Source organism: Grammomys surdaster, unplaced genomic scaffold (assembly GCF_004785775.1).
Source record: "Grammomys surdaster isolate TR1022 unplaced genomic scaffold, NIH_TR_1.0 134, whole genome shotgun sequence".
NCBI lineage: Eukaryota > Metazoa > Chordata > Mammalia > Rodentia > Muridae > Grammomys > Grammomys surdaster.
Window position 1 is genome coordinate 2811815 of NW_021604592.1, and position 20423 is coordinate 2832237.

At 37.5% G+C, this 20423-nt stretch overlaps 1 pseudogene; it reads left to right on the top strand.

Annotated features, from left to right (window-relative positions):
• The window catches only part of LOC114617072, a 111268-nt pseudogene that overhangs the window by 76155 nt on the left and 14690 nt on the right, over positions 1 to 20423 (top strand).

Below are 20423 nucleotides of genomic sequence, written 5' to 3' on the forward strand. Positions count from 1 at the left end.
TCTATCTATCTATCTATCTATCTATCTATCTATCTATCTATCTATCTTCTTGTCTATCTATCTAACATCTATCAATTTATCTATCATCTACCTATCATCTATCTATCTATCTATCTATCTATCTATCTATCTATCTATCATCTATCTATTGATCTATCATCTATTTTTCATCTATCTACATACACACAGCATGATTATGGTGAATGCAGTTAAAAATTTTACCACTCAGTGTCTAGTCCTGCAAGCCAGCAATAGCAATGAAACTAATCTTTGAAATCTGTCATTGTCAATGACAAGGTTAAGTGTTAATGCCATTAAGGAGTTTTAGTTTCAAAATCTTAAAATCAAGATCTAATATTATGTAGCTTGACACAAAAATAATTTAGTCTATATCCACAGTTGACTCACCACGCAACGTCATCAGTGTATTAGTGTGAAAGAAGTTCTGCTTTTATTATAACTGTCAGTCATTGAGATTATTCTAGCTTTTCTGTACATAAACCATCTTTAGGGTATTCCTAGTTATCTTTCTCTCTCTCTGTGTGTGTGTGTGTGTGTTTAACTGGGTGACATAATGATAATCACAGAAACAACCTACAAATATTCAGATGCCAAAAGTCTGGTATGGGACCCTGAGACCATGTTTGACCTGAAAACCTGAGATGAGCATTATGTATTTCCTCCTAGTGTTTAGAGGAACCATGCCTCATGTAACCCATACATTTTCCTACTTATTTTTTAATTGCAAAAATCAATCAAGAAATATTTTGTGAGCATCTGCTCAAATCATAAAAAAAAACTCAACAATATGGTAAAGAAAAGAATTTCTTCCAGAAAATATTCTTGCAGACCTGCCCATGGGATTCTGATTGTCATGTCAGTAAGGACAGCAGAAGCGGCATAGATGAACTCATCAGTAGACAGGATGGCAAACAGGCAAAAGCAAAACCTTTCCACTCAGACCTTCTCATACCTTGGCTGCAGAAACTGCTGGAGGGTGCTTGTCACATTTAGAATGGGTCTTCTCATTTCTATGAACCTAATCATGAAAATCCTCACAGGCATGCCAGAGGAAAACCTAATCTGGATAATTCCTGATAGGAATCCCCAGATATTTCTCTCCTGGGTGATTCTAGATCTTGTTAGGTTGTCATCAATATTACAGGAATTATGTTGGGAATTTGCTCACAATTCTTTACAATCATGTTCATGTTTTTAAGTGTTTTTTTTAATTTCAGATTATGAGCTCTCTGCCTGACAAAAGCAACTCTCAGCCCTCATAAAAGAATTTTCTCTTTGAAGAAGATAGAGACCACAGAAAACCATAACTGGCCAAAATACAGAGAAAAACTGATTGTGGGGTGCCCAGCCCCAATGCGTCCACTATATGTATATAATTTCAGGGGTGATCAATTGGTACAGATATCTAATTAAGGAGCTTATCCCTGGGGATGACTAATTCTCTGCTTCCCAGTTCTTGGTTGCCTACAGTTCTTTGTCTAGGAGTAGAGCCCATGAAATTTCCTTCTACATTAGTTAGGAAAGACACTATGAGTATAGCGGAACATGCTTAGGAGTCATTTTATTGCTGAGTTCCTTCAGTGCAACATTAATATTTAGTTTTCCCCTATGTGTACAACTTATCATGTCTCAGGTTATTAGCCACCTAAGCTGTGTCAGGCATGGGTTCTATCTCATGAAGTGGGCCTTCAATCCAGTCGGATAGTGCTTGGTTGTTACTATGACTTTTGTGCCACTATTGCATTGGTCTATTAGGTAGACCAGTTACCATTATATATTAAAGGTTTTGTAACTGTGTTGATGCTTAGAAATCTCCTCTGGCAGTGTGCAGAGAATCATGAACACTAGTCGGCAGGGGTGAAAGCTCTAGTTATGTACTGGCTCAATTTCTCCCTGTTGATTGGGATACGTAGGTGTTGTCTTGAGCAAAAGGACCTTACCATCAGTTTGTGGAGAGCAACAATAGCCTTGATAATGGCTTTGGTTGCTTGTATATTTTCAAAGAGTCCACACTGGCCAACAACTCAATTAGTTGTAACTCATTCCTGCCACTGGAGGTTTTCACTGGAGGTTTATTTTTGAGATGGAGTCTAGTTGGGGCTTTGTCTCCCCTGTTATTTGGTGATGTCATTTATATTTTTTCTGCATATGTAGATATGTTAGGACGCTTCAATTGTAGTAGGTTTCCAAATGACTTCTCAAATAACCTTGAGTGTGAACTGTTCCTCCCTCTATTCCTCCCTTGCTTCCTCTTTCCTCCTCTTCCTCCTCTCTGTTTAATCCTCTCATTCCAGGTTTGTCCTCCGGTCTCTCTATGCATCCTATTTCCTCAAATTAGATGTTTCTTTCTTCTACATAGCTCCTTATTCTATAGCTAAGCTGTAGTTTTGTGGATTCCTGCATGCCTATCAAAGGTGTAAAAGCTACATCCACATTTAAGCAAATGCATATCATTTTGTCTTTCTGGTTCTGGGATACCTCACTCAGGATGATTTTCTTAGTTCCATCCGTTAACTTGCAAATGTTTTGATTTCATTTTTTAACAGCTGAGTAATATTCCATTGTGCAAATGTACCACATTTTCATTATACATTTGTCTGTTGATAAACATCTAGGCTATTCCCAATTTCCAGCTGTTATGAATAGAGCAGCAATGGGCATAGTTAACCGAGTGTCTCTATGGTAAAAGAGAATCCTTTTGTTATATGCTGAAGAGTGTTATGGCTGGATTTTGAGGTAGATAAATTTTATCTTCCTGAGGAACTACCACACTGATTTCCATAGTGACTGTAGAAGTGTGTTCTCCCACGGTCATAGATGAGTGTTTGTCCGACCACCCATCCTGGCCATCATAAGCCGTCACTCGTTTTCTTGATCTTAGACATTCGGATGGGTGTAAGATTTACATTTCTGGAATGACTGAATATGTCAAACATTATTAAAAGTTTCTCAGCCACTTGTGTTTCATCTTTTGAGAACTCTGGTTAGTTCTCCATCTCATTTTTAAGTAGGTTATTTTGTTTCTTAATGGGCAGGTGCTTTTTAGCTTTTTAATATATATTTTAGATATTAGCCCTCTATCTTATGGCTAACTCTTCAACATATTTTTTTCTTTCTGAAGCACCCCAGTTTTTTACGGAAAAGGCTAAGAAATTTTTAGTAATAATTACTACCATATACAGAGTGCGTAGTTTAGCCACATCTTTGAAACACATTTTTCTTTATTGTCAGGGAATATGTGCAGAACTACTGTCACTGTGGTCTGTGAGGGTGAGTATATACACACACCCCAGTCATTGTTGGGCATTTTGAAAGATAATCAGTTGTGTAGTTTGTGGCTAGACTGATTAGAATCCTCTCTCCTTTAACACCTTGAAATGTCTAGGTTTTTGAAACATTCTCAATACAATGAACTCTCTCCTTCTCTCTAGCTTATTATATTCCTCTTCTGCTCCTCTTCACCAGAGCATCACATATGCTGTTTCTGCATGATGTTTCCAGTGCAGCACCTTTCCTCTATCTGTGCACCCATCTAAGGAAAGTGGTCCATCTATCTCTGTGACAACTATGCAGAAGACTGCTCCTGTACATTTCCCATTCTTTTTAGAAGTAAAGAAATGTGTGTGCACACACTGGTGATGCCTGTTCATGTGCATCACAATTACTCTTTGTGATGGTTAATCTTCATTGTAGCTTGACTGGATTTTAGAATAACTCAGAAGACACACCTCTGAGTATGTCTGTAAGCACATTTCCAGAGAGGTCTAACTGGATATTAGGGAGAGGAAATAACCTGGATGTGGGTGGTACCATTCTCAGGACTAGAATCATATTTCTATATATAATATGAAAAAAGATATCATATGATATGAAAAAAGATATCATATGATATGAAAAAAGATATCATATGATATGAAAAGATATATTTCAATCATATGAAAGAAAAAAGAAAGAAAGAAAGAAAGAAAGAAAGAGAAGGAAACAAAGAAATAAACAGAGAGAAGAAGAAGGAGGAAGAGGAGAAGAGGGAGAGGAGAAGGGAGAGAAGGAGGAGGAGGAGGAGGGGGGGAAGAGGAGGAGAGAAGGAGAAAAAGAAGAAGAAGAAGAAGAAGAAGAAGAAGAAGAAGAAGAAGAAGAAGAAGAAGAAGAAGAAGAAGAATTATTCTTACTAGTGCCAGCGTTCATCTCTCTATGCTTTCTAACTACAGACACAATGTTACCAGCCCTTTGTGGCTTGGCCACCATGCTTTCACCACCACAGAGGACAGTGTACATTCAAAGTGAGCCAAAATAAGACCTTTCTCTTAAGTTACTTCTCAGCAGGAATTTTATCACAGCATTTAAAAAGGAATACATTGCTGTCAAGGTTTTTCAAATTGTTGAAAGTGAATGCAAATGTGACCCGGTTTTAAATAAAAAACAAATTACATTAAAAAGCTATTTTCTTCACTATACAAGGATCTTTTACATTAAGTGGGGGTTTTTCCTGCTAGGTGTACCACAAACTCGTGAAGCAGGGAATCTGAAAGTCACGTGGAGACCTCACTTTTCTCCACAAGTCTGAGATGCAGAACTAGGATACTTGATGAAATATTGAATAGTAAAAAAAGACTGCTTTGATGTTGGTACCGAGCATTACCTTAATGAGTTAATGGCTATGACAGTTATTAGGTCAATATCTTTTCAAAGAAATGAATATTTCTTTGATATTGGAATTTTTAGGTATATTAAAGTTAATGTTTTCTTTTAATCTTCTCAAAGAGAGCTGCAAATAATTTTGGAAAAAATTTTTTAAAAGTGCGAGGCTTCTCATTAACACAAATTCGTAGCTTGAATGACTACTTCGTAAAAGGTAAAACACCCCATGGTCCATCATTTACTAGTTTATGATACTAGTTACAAAACCAACTCAGTTCCAATTGGCACTGACATTTTACTCTTTTTTTAGTCAATATAGTTTTGAATCACATCCTTTCATTTCACAAGCTCATCAGTACCACCTCCCACAGTGCTGCCATACTCTGGACACTTAATACCTATTTGTTAATGATACAGAATGTATTCACTTGGAAGCTGGAACGATATTGTCTGTATATTAATGTGTCAGGAAATAATATAGTCAAAGCATAGAAGTAAGACCCCAAGGAGTCCAAGTGTTATCTGTGGTTAACTCTCCTTTTAAAGCCAAAAAGAGATCTCAATCCCAAGCTTTCTAATTCTTAGTGAGATACTCTTTTCCCTGAGCAAAGCGTTGTGGCCTCTTTGTTTTTGTGCTACAGGGGTTGGAACTCAACCCTGACTGCGTTAGATAAGCCTCATACCTGGACAACAGAGCAGTACCCCCAATCCTGTAATCAGTGGGATTGTTTTTGTTGTTGTTGTTTGGTTTTTGGTTGTTGTTGTTTTTGAAGAAAGTATTATTCAAATATATATTTAATATTTGCTACCTGAATTTGACATTTAAAAATGTTAAACTGGGGAGTTTAAAAATAATTGCTATGTTTTCTTATTGACGGCATTTTTTTTTTCAGAGCACCTTATATAAATTGTTTTGATTTTTTTCTGTCTGGCTGCTCTTTCATGCAAAAATTACCTTTGGACAATTTGATTTCCTTGAACAATGTGGTGTCCCATAAGTTTCATTCCTAGAAGAAAATATATATATATATATATATATATATATATATATATATATATATATATATCCTATGCTAATGTCAATATTACAGCTACAAGATCAAATGAAGAAAGACTAGAAAGAGTCTACATTTGTTCCTATTTAATCCTCCTAGGTCCACATGGAGAATGTTTCACAGCCACAGATATTTCTGATACATGAGATTAAGAGTATTTAAAGTTTTTTTTTAATTTATATAGATGTATGTATCTGTATGTATGCATATGCATGTGTGTGCAGGTGCTTACAGGTCAGACGAAGGTATTAGATCCTCTGATGATGGAGTTACAAGAGGTTTGTGAGATGCCTGATGTAGGTGCTAAGGTCTGAACTCTCCTTCTATGGAAGAGCAGCAAAGGCCCCTAATCACCAAGCCATCACTCCAGCCCCAAGATTAGGAGTTAAATTACCTTGTATTTATGTAAAACACAACAGTACAAAAAGAATCTAGTACCTGCAATCAAATAGAAGGCTGATTAAATCAGGGTATGAGCTGATTATGCCCGCCTTTAATCTCCCTGGAAACTGTGCCAATCCCATGCCACACGCATGCAAGTACATACCTCGTATATGAGTTTGTGTATTCCACAGCTTGATCTTATCCCAAAGTTTTCTCTTCCCTTACTCATAGAACTTGGATATGCACACTTTAAAAGACTGAATTTAGGTCACATTTTCACCTTGAAATATTTATAGTAATTGAGTTATAGATATTATATTCATTGTTCATTTTAGTCAGCTATAACAGGAAACACACAGCCCATTCTAACAAGCCATTGAGAAGAACTTATAAAAATAACCTGGTTGGTGTGCTTCCTTGAGGTTTTCCTTCTGAGCACACTATACTCCTATTTTCTCAGCAGCACGTTCTTCTATCTCCTCTCCTCATTCGATCAATACCCCAAGAGCCAACTAAGCCTCACTTTCATATTCTGCCCTCTCTCCCTTTTCTACATACATTTTATACTTACCTACTTACCCTTGCTGTTTCAGCTATCACATTTATGCCAATTAATTCACTACAATTGCAAATATTTGTTAAGTTTTGATCTTCAGTTCAAGAGACCATATTGTCTTGTGGTCTCTAATATCTGCAATATAAACCAGTCTTAACTTATTATTATTATTTTTAATTTAATTTTACTTTTTATTACTTTTATTTTTTTTTTACAGTCTATTCATTACCCACTCCTGGTCTGCCCTTGCACAATTCCTCATCTCATTCCTCCTCCCCCATCTCCAAAAGAATGTTTCCTGCTCTCCCCCCAACCCCCACTCCCACTCCCCACCAGGCCTCCACACTTCCTGGGGCCTCAAGTCTCTCAAGGGTTAGGCATGTCTTCTTTCACTGAAGCTAGACCAGGCAGTCCTCTGTTGTATATGTGTTGGGGGCCTCGTACCAGCAAGTGTATGCTGTCTGGTTGGTGACTCAGTGTCTGAGAGATCTCAGAGGTCCAGGTTAGTTGAGACTGCTGCTCTTCCTATGATGTTGCCTTCCTCTTCAGCTTCTATTAGCCTTTCCGTAATTCAACCATAATGGACCTTGACTTCAGTGCATTGGTTTGGTGTAGGTATCTGCCTCTGTCTCAGTCAGCTGCTTGTTGGGGCTCTCAGAAGGCAGCCATGCTAGGCTCCTGTCTGTAAGCACACCATAGCATCAGGGATAGTGTCAGGTCTTGGAGCCTTCCCTTGAGATGGATCCCAACTTGGGCCAGTTACTGGACCACCTTTCCCTCAGTCTTTTCTCCATTTTGTCCCTGCAGCTCTTTTGACAGGAACAATTCTGGGTCAGAGTTTTTGACTCTAGGATGGCAACTCCATTCCTACACTCGGTGCCCTATCTTTCTACTGGAGGTGGACTCTTAAAGTTTTCTCTCCCCATTGTTGGGAATTTCATCTAAGGTCCCTCCCTTTGAGTCCTGCGAGTCTCTCACCTCCCATGTCTCTGGTACATTCTAGAGGGTCCCCCACCTCGCACCACCAAGGTTGTATATTTCCATTCTTTCTGCAGTCCCCCAGGGCTTCTCTGCTCTTCTCCCCAATACCTGATCATGTTCTCCCTTTTCTCCTCCCTCTCCCCTCCTTTACGAGCTCCACTTTCTCTATTTTCCTTCCTTCTGTCTGATGATCAGCATGTACAACCCTTAGGTACTTTTCCATAGCCACATCTGTCTGCAAGCTGCCTGCTCCCCACTGTAATGCCAATAGACTAAGTCTCTGAACTTGTATTAATTGAGCCTAATTGTTTTGTGCCAGGCTCTTTGCTGAGTATCAAGGAACTTAAGCTAATTAAGTATGCAAAATGCTCCATGCCCTCTAGGACCCTTTAGAGAGATTTTTAAACGATTTACTTCAACCTTAGTCTGGAGAAAAAGAAAAAGAAAAGAAACAAGAAAAAAAAAAACCAAAAAACCAAAACAAAAACAATAGTGGATCTTAAGGAGCTAAGAAAATGCACAGCAAGAAAGAACATCAAGGTACCATTATGAGTCAGATGAGAAAACAGAAACAAGAGAAAATAGTGTCATAGATGACATGGATGCTCTCAAGCCCAGCTGAACCAAAACAAAGAAAAGCTATATGGAAACACCAAAGAAGGACTCGGATGAATTCTCCCCATCTCATAAGAAGAAAAGGCTTATCAAATGGAGATGCTGATGAGTATGAAAAAAGTCAAACCAAATGTTATCCTTAGAAAATTCTACTCATAAACCAAGTGATGGAGTGAGTGGTGGAGACTCTAGCATGTGAACAAAAGGAAGGAGTCCTCTCTAGTTTCCTTGTTGCTGGGGAGACTATAAATCTTCTGAAAAGCTGTCGGGTGGCATATGTCTTTCCTATTCAAGTTTAAACTTTTGGTTCTGCATATAAAGAAAAAGGTTTAATTGTTCAAGACCAGAGAAGAATGGGAAAGATATTCTCTTTTGTCATACCTGTGAATGAAAAGCTCCAAAGAACTCAAGAAGTGACTTAAAAAGCTGCCTACTTAACAAGCGGGTACTTGTTTTGTCTCCAACAAGGGAACTTGGAAACCAAATGACTAAGATTTCATAGATGTAACTAGGAAACTCAGGGAGGCATGGTTTTATGGTGGGACATCAGACCAAAGCCAAATTAACCATATTCAGAATGATATTGACATCCTGGTTGGGACTTCAAGACATATCAAAGACCATCAGCAAACCAGCTGTTTAGGTCTTTCAAAGCTGTGCCATCTTGTGCTTGTTGAAGCCAACCAAATGTTAGAGCTAGGTTTTGCTGAGCAAGTTGAAGATGTTGTTTATAAATCCTACAGAACAGATTCAGAAGAAAATCTGCAGACCTTATTGTTTTCTGTAATTGCCCTCAATAGGCATACAAAGTTGCAAAAACAAACAAACAAATCATGAAATCCAGATTTAAACATGTTAACCTTGTTCGAAAAATGACTCAAGAAGCTGTAGTCACCTATAGAACATTTGACTAGTCAGTGCTATCATTCTCAGAGATGAACAGTTATTAGAAATGTTCTTCAAGTCTACAGGGCAATTATATTGTGATACTAAAAAGGAAAAAATGTTACAGATATGGCCATGACTTCACATATAAAGCAGAATGCTCACTGTTTGCATGAGAACATTGTTCAGTCACAAAAAAAAAAAAAAATGGCCTTGAAAGGCTCCAGCGACCATATCCATCACTCTGATGTTCAGGTAGAGCTGGATGGACAGGAATTTGTGTGTGCTTTTATAAACCAAGAGAAAGAAGCCAACTAGTTATGTGGAACATAAAACAGAAATTACTTTTAAATATCGAGGTGCTTCTTCTACAGTGGATTTACTTAAATCTAAAGGCATGCATGCCTCCAGGTCTCTGGCTTCTGTTTCTTATGCTGCTGCTGATTGTTTTCCTCATCATCAACTCAAGGATGGGTAGAAGAGAAAGGGCCAGTTGATTCATGGCTAGCAGCATTAGCTCACATTTCTGCTCCATTGAGCTACAAACCACAGTAGTTGATTGCCTCTGATAAAGGGTTTGTGACCATGACTCTAGAAAGCCCACAAGAAATCCAGGATGCCAGCTGTGTTTAGCTAGAACTTAGCTGAAAGCTGAGGAATGATGGTGTCTCTCAAATAAACAGACTGCCTTCTAAAATGAAATGTGGGTGTTTATTTTGATGTTCCCACAACCGAGTCAGAAAGATTACAGGCCAACTGGCATGATTCAGACTGGAAACTCTCAGGCACAGCTATATTACCTGAAATTGAAAAATATTATAGTTGAAACACAGATTGTAGTCCTAGACAGAGAAGTAGGACCTCTCAGGCCAGTCCGGTGATTGATATGGTGGCTGATCAGGTAGACAGAGAGAGTAGGGATGTCAGGAAGTTGGCAAGATGGTAGAAGACTAACTTGAAACAGAAATTGAACAGGAGTGAGAGCCCTAAATGGAGTTTTGACTGAGCATTTAATAGTTAATCTTCCAATATGAGCTTGCCTATTTCTGCCTAATTTACACTGTCCTCCAAAAATAAGATGATTGTAGTTGAAGTATGTGTCTGTAATTTTCAAAGAAGTTGATCATATTTTTTTAAAGTATTTTGCTAGAATGGATGTAAACAAATCTCCTTGTTTTTGAATTTTTAAAAAAGACCCTTAAAAAAACAATCAACTACTATCACCAACAAAACAAAACAAAACAAAAAAAAAACAAACAACAAAACCCAGCCAAATATCCCTTAGTCTCTAACTGATGCTATCAACTTACTCACGCCCTGCATACCCATCCCTACATGGGTGGTTACTGTTGTGACACTTTTTGCCTTTGTATTTCTTTCAGCTCACAGCACCCTCCCAAGAGCATTGTCCCCTCAGTTATCAGCTACATCTCCAGCTGCTGAGCCAGCTGTTTCATCATGCATATTTGCCAGGACTGTCTTTCTCGAGAGCCTCTTTCCCCAAGTCATCTCCTAGAATCACTTTCTCCCTCCCGTGTCATCTCAATTAAATTCTAGAGTCTGGTACCTAAGCCCTTCATTAGCATGGTCCAGACTCCATAAATTTTCTAACCAAATATCTCATTACTCTTCAGTTTACCCCTGCTTTCTCTAACTCAAATAAGCCATCTCCTCCTACATACCCCTCAATCACCCTCTTTATGAGGTGTTTTTCCATAACCTCATATTCTCTTTGTTTTCTCTGACCCATGCTTATTACTGGTCATGTTTATTACTTCTATCTTTGGCCATATACTGACTGCAGCAGAAGAATCTGTTTCCTCTGCTTTTCAATTGACCTAGTTGCAGATCCTTGAGGATGGAAGTTCACAAGTATTCAAAGTTGGCTGCTCTAAATTGCTTGCAATACCATATCCCTAACCAAACAAACAATTAATGTAAATGGAAACAGGTGAGTATAACTTCAGACGAATGGATAAATCCATGCAGCCACAAAATGGATCTTAGCATTTGCCACATGCCAAGGGCTATGCCAGCATCTAGGAATAAAAAATATTTTAGTTTTTTCCTCCAGTCAAAATATGTTCAGTTAAAATTACTTTTATCAAATTTATTTTCTCATCCCTAGGCCAATACTATAATATTTGGAGTTTGATTATCTTTGTGTCTCTTAAATATTGATGCTTTCCACCCAGGACACATCAGGTATTCTGTTAGAATTTACTGATTTAACCAACACTTACGGGGGATGTTCTAGGAGCCAGATGAGCTCCACATGAGGGGAAGTTTAAAATTTTATTGTATCCTCTCAGTGGAACTATATTTTACTCTATAAAGTATTGATAAAGCATAGGAAGGATTAAAAACCACGCTACATATTTAGCATTGTTGTCTGTAAAATTCAAAATATCATGTTTATGGGGAATATTGAGGACCTAAATATCAATTATATCTTCCAAAAAGGCAGACTAAAATTTTACCCATTTTGGTCAGCCTTGATAACACACACACACACACACACACACACACTCACATACACACATACACACACTGGTTCCAGCATGTATTATTTATATATTTACACACACATGTGCACACTTGTTCATATGTGACAATAATAATTGAAGAAAAAGAGGCTATATGCTTGAAGGGCCATGGAAGCTATTGGAGAGAGGAAATGGAGACAGGAACGTGATACTACTCTGATTAAAATATATCTTGCCTTTTGGTCTGCTCCTGTGGAGATACTGAATCCTGAGCCATCCTAGAGGAGCAACTGCACTCAGAGCAGTGGGTAAGAACCCCATCTCACTCCCCAGGCCCCAGAGTTACATCTGGGAGCCAGGGACGCTCAGGACCCACCAGCCACCCAAAGCCTGCCCCTCCGGAATTCCACTTCCCTTCCGCCCCTGCCTGGTCCTTTTGGCTGAGGCAGACACATAGCTGGTCTGCTCCTGTGGAGATACTGAATCCTGAGCCATCCTAGAGGAACCACTGCACCCAGAGCAGAAGGATTTCCAGATCCCAGAGGTGGCCTGAGTCCCAGGAGTTCTTCCACCCAGGAGATTAGGATCATAAGACAACAGAGACATCTGGACTCTGAGGAGCTCTGCAACAAGCAAAATAACTGGAAATACAGACTCCAGTCTTACACAGTGAGGGCAGGTAACACTAGAGTCAACGAGATGGCAAAAGGCAAGTGCAAGAACATAAGCAACAGAAACCAAAGTTACTTGGCATCATCAGTACCCAGTTCTCCCAATATAGCAAACCCTGGACACCCCATCACACCAGAAAAGCAGGATTCAGAATTTAAATCACTTCTCATGATGATGATAGAGGATTTTAAGAAGGACATAAGTAACTCCCTTAAAGAAATACAGGAGAGTACAAGTAAACAGGTAGAAACCCTTAAAAAGGAAGCACAGAAATCCCTTAAAGAACTGCAAAAAAAAAAAAACCACAATTAAGGAATTAAACAAAAACATTCAGGATCTGAAAATGGAAATAGAAACAATAAAGAAATCTCAAAGGGACACAACCATGGAGATAGAAAACCTAGGAAAAAAATCAGGAGTCATAGACGCAAGCATCACCAACCGAATACAAGAGATAGAAGAGAGAATCTCATGTGCAGAAGATACCATGGAAAACATTGACACAGCTGTCAAAGAAAATGCAAAATGCAAAAAACTCCTAACCCAAAACATCCAGGAAATCCAGGACACAATGAGAAGACCAAACCTAAGGATAATAGGTATAGATGAGAGTGAAGATTCCCAACTGAAAGGGCCAGTAAATATCTTCAACAAAATTATTGAGGAAAATTTCCCTAACCTAAAGAACAAAATGCCCATTAACATACAAGAAGCTTACAGAACACCAAATAGACTAGACCAGAAAAGAAATACCTCCCGTCACATAATAATCAAATCATCAAATGCACAAAACAAAGAAAAAATACTAAAAGCAGTAACGGAAAAATGTCAAGTAACAAATATAAAGGCAGACCTATAAGAATTACACCAGACTTCTCACCAGAGACTATAAAAGCCAGAAAAGCCTGAACTGACAACATACAGACCGTAAGAGACCAAAAATGCCAGCCCAGACTACTATACCCAGCAAAACTCTCAATCACTATAGATGGTGAAACCAAAATATTCCATGACAAAACCAAATTTGCACAATATCTTCCCACAAACCCAGCACTTCAAAGGATAATTGATGGAAAAAGCCAATGCAAGGAGGGAAACTACAGCATAGAAAAAGCAAGGAAGTAATCTTCCAACAATCCCAAAAGAAGATAACTATACAAACATTATTTTCCTTTAATAACAAAAATAACAGGAAGCCACAAACAGTTTTCCTTAATATCTCTTAACATCAATGGACTCAATTCCCCATTAAAAAGACGCAAACTATCAGACTGGATACACAAACAGGACCCAGAATTTTGCTGCATAAAGGAAACACACCTCAGTGACAAAGACAGACACTACCTCAGAATAAAAGGATAGAAAACAATTTTCCAAGCAAATGGACCCAAGAAACAAGCTGGAGTAGCCATTCTAATATCAAATAAAATCAACTTTCATCCAAAAGTAATCAAAAAAGATAAGGAAGGACACTTCATACTCATCAAAGGAAAAATCTACCAAGGTGAACTCTCAATTCTGAACATCTATGTTCCAAATGCAAGGGCACCTACATACATAAAAGAAACTTTACTAAAGCTCAAAACACACATTACACCTCACACAATAAAAAGTGGGGGATTTGAACACCCCATTCTCAGCAATGGACAGATCGTGGAAACAGAAACTAAACCGAGACACTTTGAAATTAACAGAAGTTATGAACCAAATGGACTTAACAGACATCTATAGAATATTTCATCCTAAAACAAAAGAATATACCTTTTACTCAACACCTCATGGTACCTTCTCCAAAATAGACTGTAAAATTGGTCACAAAACAGGCCTCTACAGATACAAAAGGATTGAAATAATCCCTTGCATCTTATCAGATCACCACGGACTAAGGCTGGTCTTTAATAATGACAAACCAATGGAAAGCCCACATGTACATGGAAACTGAACAACTCTCTACTCACTGATGACTTGGCCAAGGAAGAAATAAAGAAAGAAATTAAAGAATTTTTAGAATTTAATGAAAATGAGGCCACATCATACCAAAACATGTGGGACTCCATGAAGGCAGTGCTAAGAGGAAAACACATAGCTCTAAGTACCTACAAAAAGAAACTGGAGAGAACACACACTAACAACGTGACAGCACAACTAAAAGCTCTAGAACAAAAAGAAGCAAATACACCCAAGAAAAGTAGAAGGTAGGAAATAATCAAACTCAGGGCTGAAATCAATCAAATAGAAACAGAAAGAACAATACAAAATATCAACAAAACCAGGAGCTGGTTCTTTGAGAAAATCAACAAGATAAATAAACCATTAGCCAGATTAACCAGAGGGCACAAAGACAGTATCCAAATTAATAAAATCAGAACTGAAAAGGGAGACATAACAACAGAAACTGACAAGATTCAAAAAAATCATCAGATCCTACTACAAAGGCCTATACTCAACAAAACTGGAAAACCTGGATGAAATGGACAACTTCCTAGACAGATACTAGGTACCAAAGTTAAATCAGGAGCAGATAAACCATCTAAATAGTCCCATAACTCCTAAGGAAATAGCAGCAGTCATTAAAATTCTTCCCACCAAAAAAACCCCAGGACCAGATGGTTTTAGTGCAGAATTCTATCAGACCTTCAAGGAAGACCCTAATGCCAATTCTCTTCAAACTATTCCACAAAATAGAAACAGAAGGAACACTACCCAATTCGTTCTATGAAGCTACAATTACACTCATACCCAAACCTCACAAAGACCCAACAAAGAAAGAGAACTTCAGACCAATCTCCCTTATGAACATCAATGCAAAAATACTCAATAAAATTCTAGCAAACCGAATCCAAGAACACATCAAAACAATCATCTATCATGATCAAGTAGGTTTTATCCCAAGAATGCAGGAATTGTTCAATATTCAGAAATCCATCAATGTAATCCACTATATAAAGAAACTCAAAGAAAAAAACCACATGATCATATCTCACTAGATGCTGAGAAAGCATTTGAAAAAATTCAAAATCCCTTCATGATAAAAGTCTTGGAAAGATCAGGAATTCAAGGCCCATACCTAAACATAGTAAAAGCAATTTACAGCAAACCAGTAGCCAACATCAAGCTAAATGGAGAGAAACTTGAAGCAATCCCACTAAGATCAGGGACTAGACAAGGCTGCCCACTCTCCCCCTACCTATTCAATATAGTACTGGAAGTCCTAGCCAGAGCAATTAGACAACAAAAAGAAGTCAAAGGGATACAAATAGGAAAGGAAGAAGTCAAAATCTCACTATTTGCAGATGATATGATAGTATACTTAAGTGACCCCAAAACTTCCAACAGAGAACTCCTAAACCTGATAAACAACTTCAGCAAAGTGGCTGGTTATAAAATCAACTCAAACAAATCAGTAGCCTTCCTCTACATGAAAGATAAACAGACTGAAAAAGAAATTAGGGAAATGACACCCTTCACAATAGTTGAAAATAATATAAAATACCTTGGTGTGAATCTAACCAAGTAAGTGAAAGACCTGTATGACAAGAACTTCAAGTCTCTGAAGAAAGAAATAGAAGATCTCAGAAGATGGAAAGATCTTCCATGCTTATGGATTGGCAGGATTAATATAATAAAAATGGTCATCTTGCCAAAAGCAATCTACAGATTCAATGCAATTCCCATTAAAATTCCAACTCAATTCTTCACAGAGTTAGAAAAGAAAATTCTCAAATTAATTTGGAATAACAAAAAACCCAGGATAGCGAAAACTATTCTCAACAATAAAAGAACTTCAGGAGGAATCACCATGCCTGACCTCAAGCTGTACTACAGAGCAATAGTGATAAAAACTGGACGGTATTGGTACAGAGACAGGCAGGAAGAACAATGGAATAGAACTGAAGACCCAGAAATGAACCCACACACCTATGGCCACTTGATCTTTGACAAAGGAGCTAAAACTGTCCAGTGGAAAAAGGACAGCATTTTCAACAAATGGGGCTGGTTCAACTGGAGGACAACACGTAGAAGAATGAAAATTGATCCATTCTTATCTCCTTGTACAAAGCTCAAGTCTAAGTGGATAAAGGTCCTCCACATAAAACCAGATACACTGAAACTAATAGAAGAGAAGATGGAGAAGAACCTCGAATACTTGGGCACAGGGGAAAAGTTCCTGGACAGAACACCAATGGCATATGCTTTAAGATCAAGAATTGACAAATGGGACTTCATAAAATTGCAAAGTTTCTGTAAGGCAAAGTTTCTCCAGCCTCTGGAACCATAGATTTTCTCCTGTATGTGGGACCCACCGCATGGAGTCTCCAGGACTCCTCCTCAGCCCACTGTGGCCCCATTTTTTCCCACATAGGCTAGTAAGGATTGTCTCTTATGAATAATGAAAGTGGCTTACTTCTCAGGCGTCAGTAATAACAAGCTTTAGGAATGATACTTAGAAAAGACCCATTGAGAAGTTGACTCCTAGCCACCTATTTGTAAATCTTGAAAACATGTATGACTTTACACAACTTTATTGGCCCTTATCAAGAAACTTTTGCGTGTTTTAGATATGGTTTATAGAAGGGGCAGCTGAGTTATCTCTCATTTAAATAAAATGTTGATTTGCTTCAAATTTGTACCAATTTAAAGAAAAAAATGGGGAGCTGGAGAGATGGCTCAGCAAGTAGTTAAGAGCACTGGCTGCTCTTCCAGAGGTCCTGAGTTCAATTCCCAGCATCCACAAGGTGGCTGACAACCACCTGTAATGGCATCCTATGCCCTCTTCTGGTGTGTCTGAAGGGAGCAACTTCCATACATAAAATAAATAAATACATCTTAAAAAATAAAAACAAAAAACTGTAATTTTAATTATTATCATCAGGTGCCAAATTATGAGAACTATTAAGAAAACTTTTTTTTTAAGTTGGAACTCTCTTACGCAAAATCAGTGCTATTTGGCAGTTAAAAGCTATGGAAAACAATCTTTCAGAAAAATAATGACTATACTGGCAGACGCTTTCTTACAAGTTTTCCAAAGGCTCAATCCTTTCTTGACGTCTATTATTAATAATTACATGGTAGCTAATGGAATGCTTATGAGTAATATTATCTCTGTACCATTGACTAAGAATGGAATTATCATTAAATCCCTATTCATATACTTAGTAAGGTATATGAATAGCTAATTTGTATTTTATAAGATACCAGATCACTTAAAGGTGATAAGTTTGAAATTCTGCCTTCTTAAGACACACAGTTTGAAAGCATATTAATGAGGTTACTTTTTGACAAAATATTCTAATAATTCCTTTGGGGATCCAGCTGTTAGATCTCTCAAGGGCTGATGTAAAAGAACTGTATATTATTTTAAAACCTAATTTGTTACTATGGCTTCTTAATACTTTCTATTTATCATGTACACAAATCACCTTGTTAGAAACATTTATCTGCTGCTTGTGTTCAGTTATCATTGGGTTATTAATGAATCACAGCATTCACTTGGTGCTATTCTTTTGTCCCTAACTTTATATTATTGTTTATTTTACTTGATCTTTATCAATGTCTTTTGTATACTATTTGTTTCCTTCCCTATTTCTTGAATTGATGCAGGTTCCCATAAGAATATCAAAAAACATTGATGTCAACAGTCTTTTGTAAGTCTAACTCCAAATCGAAATTATATGCTTGCCACACCTATGTGGATAGAAACAAGAAGGCATAAGAATTCTTTTGGATGTGGACTTATAGAAATTCTGGTCATTGCTAATGAGAGTATAAAATGACACAAACATGTTGTCAACTTTCACTTCAAATGTCTATTGGCTGGAGGCTCTATAAAAAATACGGTATAATTGTGTTGGAGTTAATGTTAGAAAATGCAGTACAAAAGATGTAATGTAAAGGGTAAATCATATATAAAATGATGTGGGTGAATCTCCTAGAGCTATGAAGCTGAAAACGTCAAACACTAATATATATGTGATTTCATTTACAATAGATGAATGTACATACATATGAACACACACACACACACACACACATTTTTTTCTGACCTGTTCTCCTGGGGAACAGTAAGTGGTTGTCTTTGTGTAAGTTACTGGTTAGGAGCTTGGGGGAACTGAAGCAGTATGCTAGAACATTATCTATTTGGACAGCAGCCACTCTGGATTGGTGTATATGTGTGGGTTAAATTGCCCTTAAAACTTGTGCACTTTTCTGTGTGTCTTATATTCCAACTTTAAAAAGCTATTAGATGTAAAAGAATGTGGGGTGCTCTTAAATTTGAAGAATTGGTGTTTAAACTAAATTATCATTAGGAATCTCTTATTGTCCAAAGATCAGAGATAAAAGCATTAATATTCATTTAACATGGATTACCAACTAAACAGTTTAATGAATTATTACAGATCTTTTCTAGTTAGTTTTGGTAGACGTAACAAGGGAAGATTCTGAAACATAGATTTTAAAGAGCATAGGATACTAACATTTTAAAATGCTATTTATCAAATAGCCAAATACTTCAATGCTTATGTAAATTAGTTTTCAAGAAGGCCCTAGAATTAAAGTTAATGACAACTTTCCCGTTTCTAATAAGAAAGTCCAAGAATACTAAATTCATATGATGAAAAATAGTTAAGACACATCAATGAGAAGACTCAAATGATAAAGTTGAGTTTACATAGCCCCGTGTGAGTGAAGATGCCCTCAGCTCCTACTGTAGCTGTTCTATATATGGTTATTCTTTAGTGTAAGCTGCCAAGAGGCCCACCAACATCTGGGAATATGATCATTCCAAATTCTCTTGTCATAAGAATATATCATTTTCAAGTATGACAATTTCAGTCTCTACAGCATCAAGTTTTTCTATTCTTTTTGTTGAAGCATTCAGCATTATAATGGTTCCCCTGCTGCATTTAACATGAGGTGACAGTTAATACTATCGTTTGGCAGATGATATATTTGGAGAAACTAAATTTATACCACTTCCAGATGCTACTATTGAATTCATTGGAGTTATCTGAGTTTACTTTCTTTTGAAGTTGACATAATGATGACAATAGTAGTTATGAGCTTGCACTGAAGGTGCTCTTCAGGAGTGGAAAATGTTATTCCCAGAAGCCATATGCTTTTAAATAGAAACCCAATGTCAGGTGCAGGGTGGCTCCCTATGAGTTAGTGGCCAAAGAGACTGTGAAAGCTTCCCAAAGAATACTCACTAGTGCTGTCACTCTTTGTTGCCTACCAAAACTGGAGAGTAAGATGCTACTTCTGGAGGCATCATACTGGACATAGAGAAAAATGTTTTTTAACAATGTTGTAAACTCTCTCCTTGCTGACATTTTCAGAAGGTTTTGTGCAGGCTGGTAGAAGAGAAAATTTGCTAATGTTCTTATTTAGCTATAGAACATGATTATTGCAAAACGGACCTGCCACACAAGCTGTCCAGTAGTGGACAGCTATATAAGGCACAGCCAATCACTTTGCAATTGAGTTGGAAGCCTACTTCATGACAAAGATTGCACATATTGTATTATAAACCTGTTCAAAAACCTCATAGTTCGGAGAAGGAGGCATACAATTATTGTTTCCCTAAATTGATACGCTGACAGACTTCCTTCTAAATATTTATGTTTATAACCATAGACTAGCTTGGCTTTCATCCAAGGTCAAGGAAGCTCATTTTTGCAGATTGCTGTGGTCAATATAGAGACTCCTATCTGTTCAAAGTGCTAAAAATAACTGACTGTTGAGTACTCAACTCTAAATAGGACATCTATATCTCACTCTTTCTGCCTACCTGCAAGATCCAAGTAATATCATGGTAGAGAATACAGGAAGAATGTAAGAGGCAGAAGGTAGTGAGCAATGCCTTAAAACATTGCAATTCAGATACAACAGCTTTTATAACCATGAACACATAGCAGTAATGGATACTTGCATAAAATTGGGAACTTCAACCTCCTATCATGGTTAGGAAAGGCACCCATGAAGCTCCATCCTTCCTTGACTGTTGATGACTGCTGCAGAAGGGAATATTATTTCTGTCAATTTTGAATTATGTACCCATTGGAAGACAACTTGAAAAGGAAAGGGTCTTTAGAGGAAAGAAAAATGAGATTAATGAGGCAAATTGAGTTA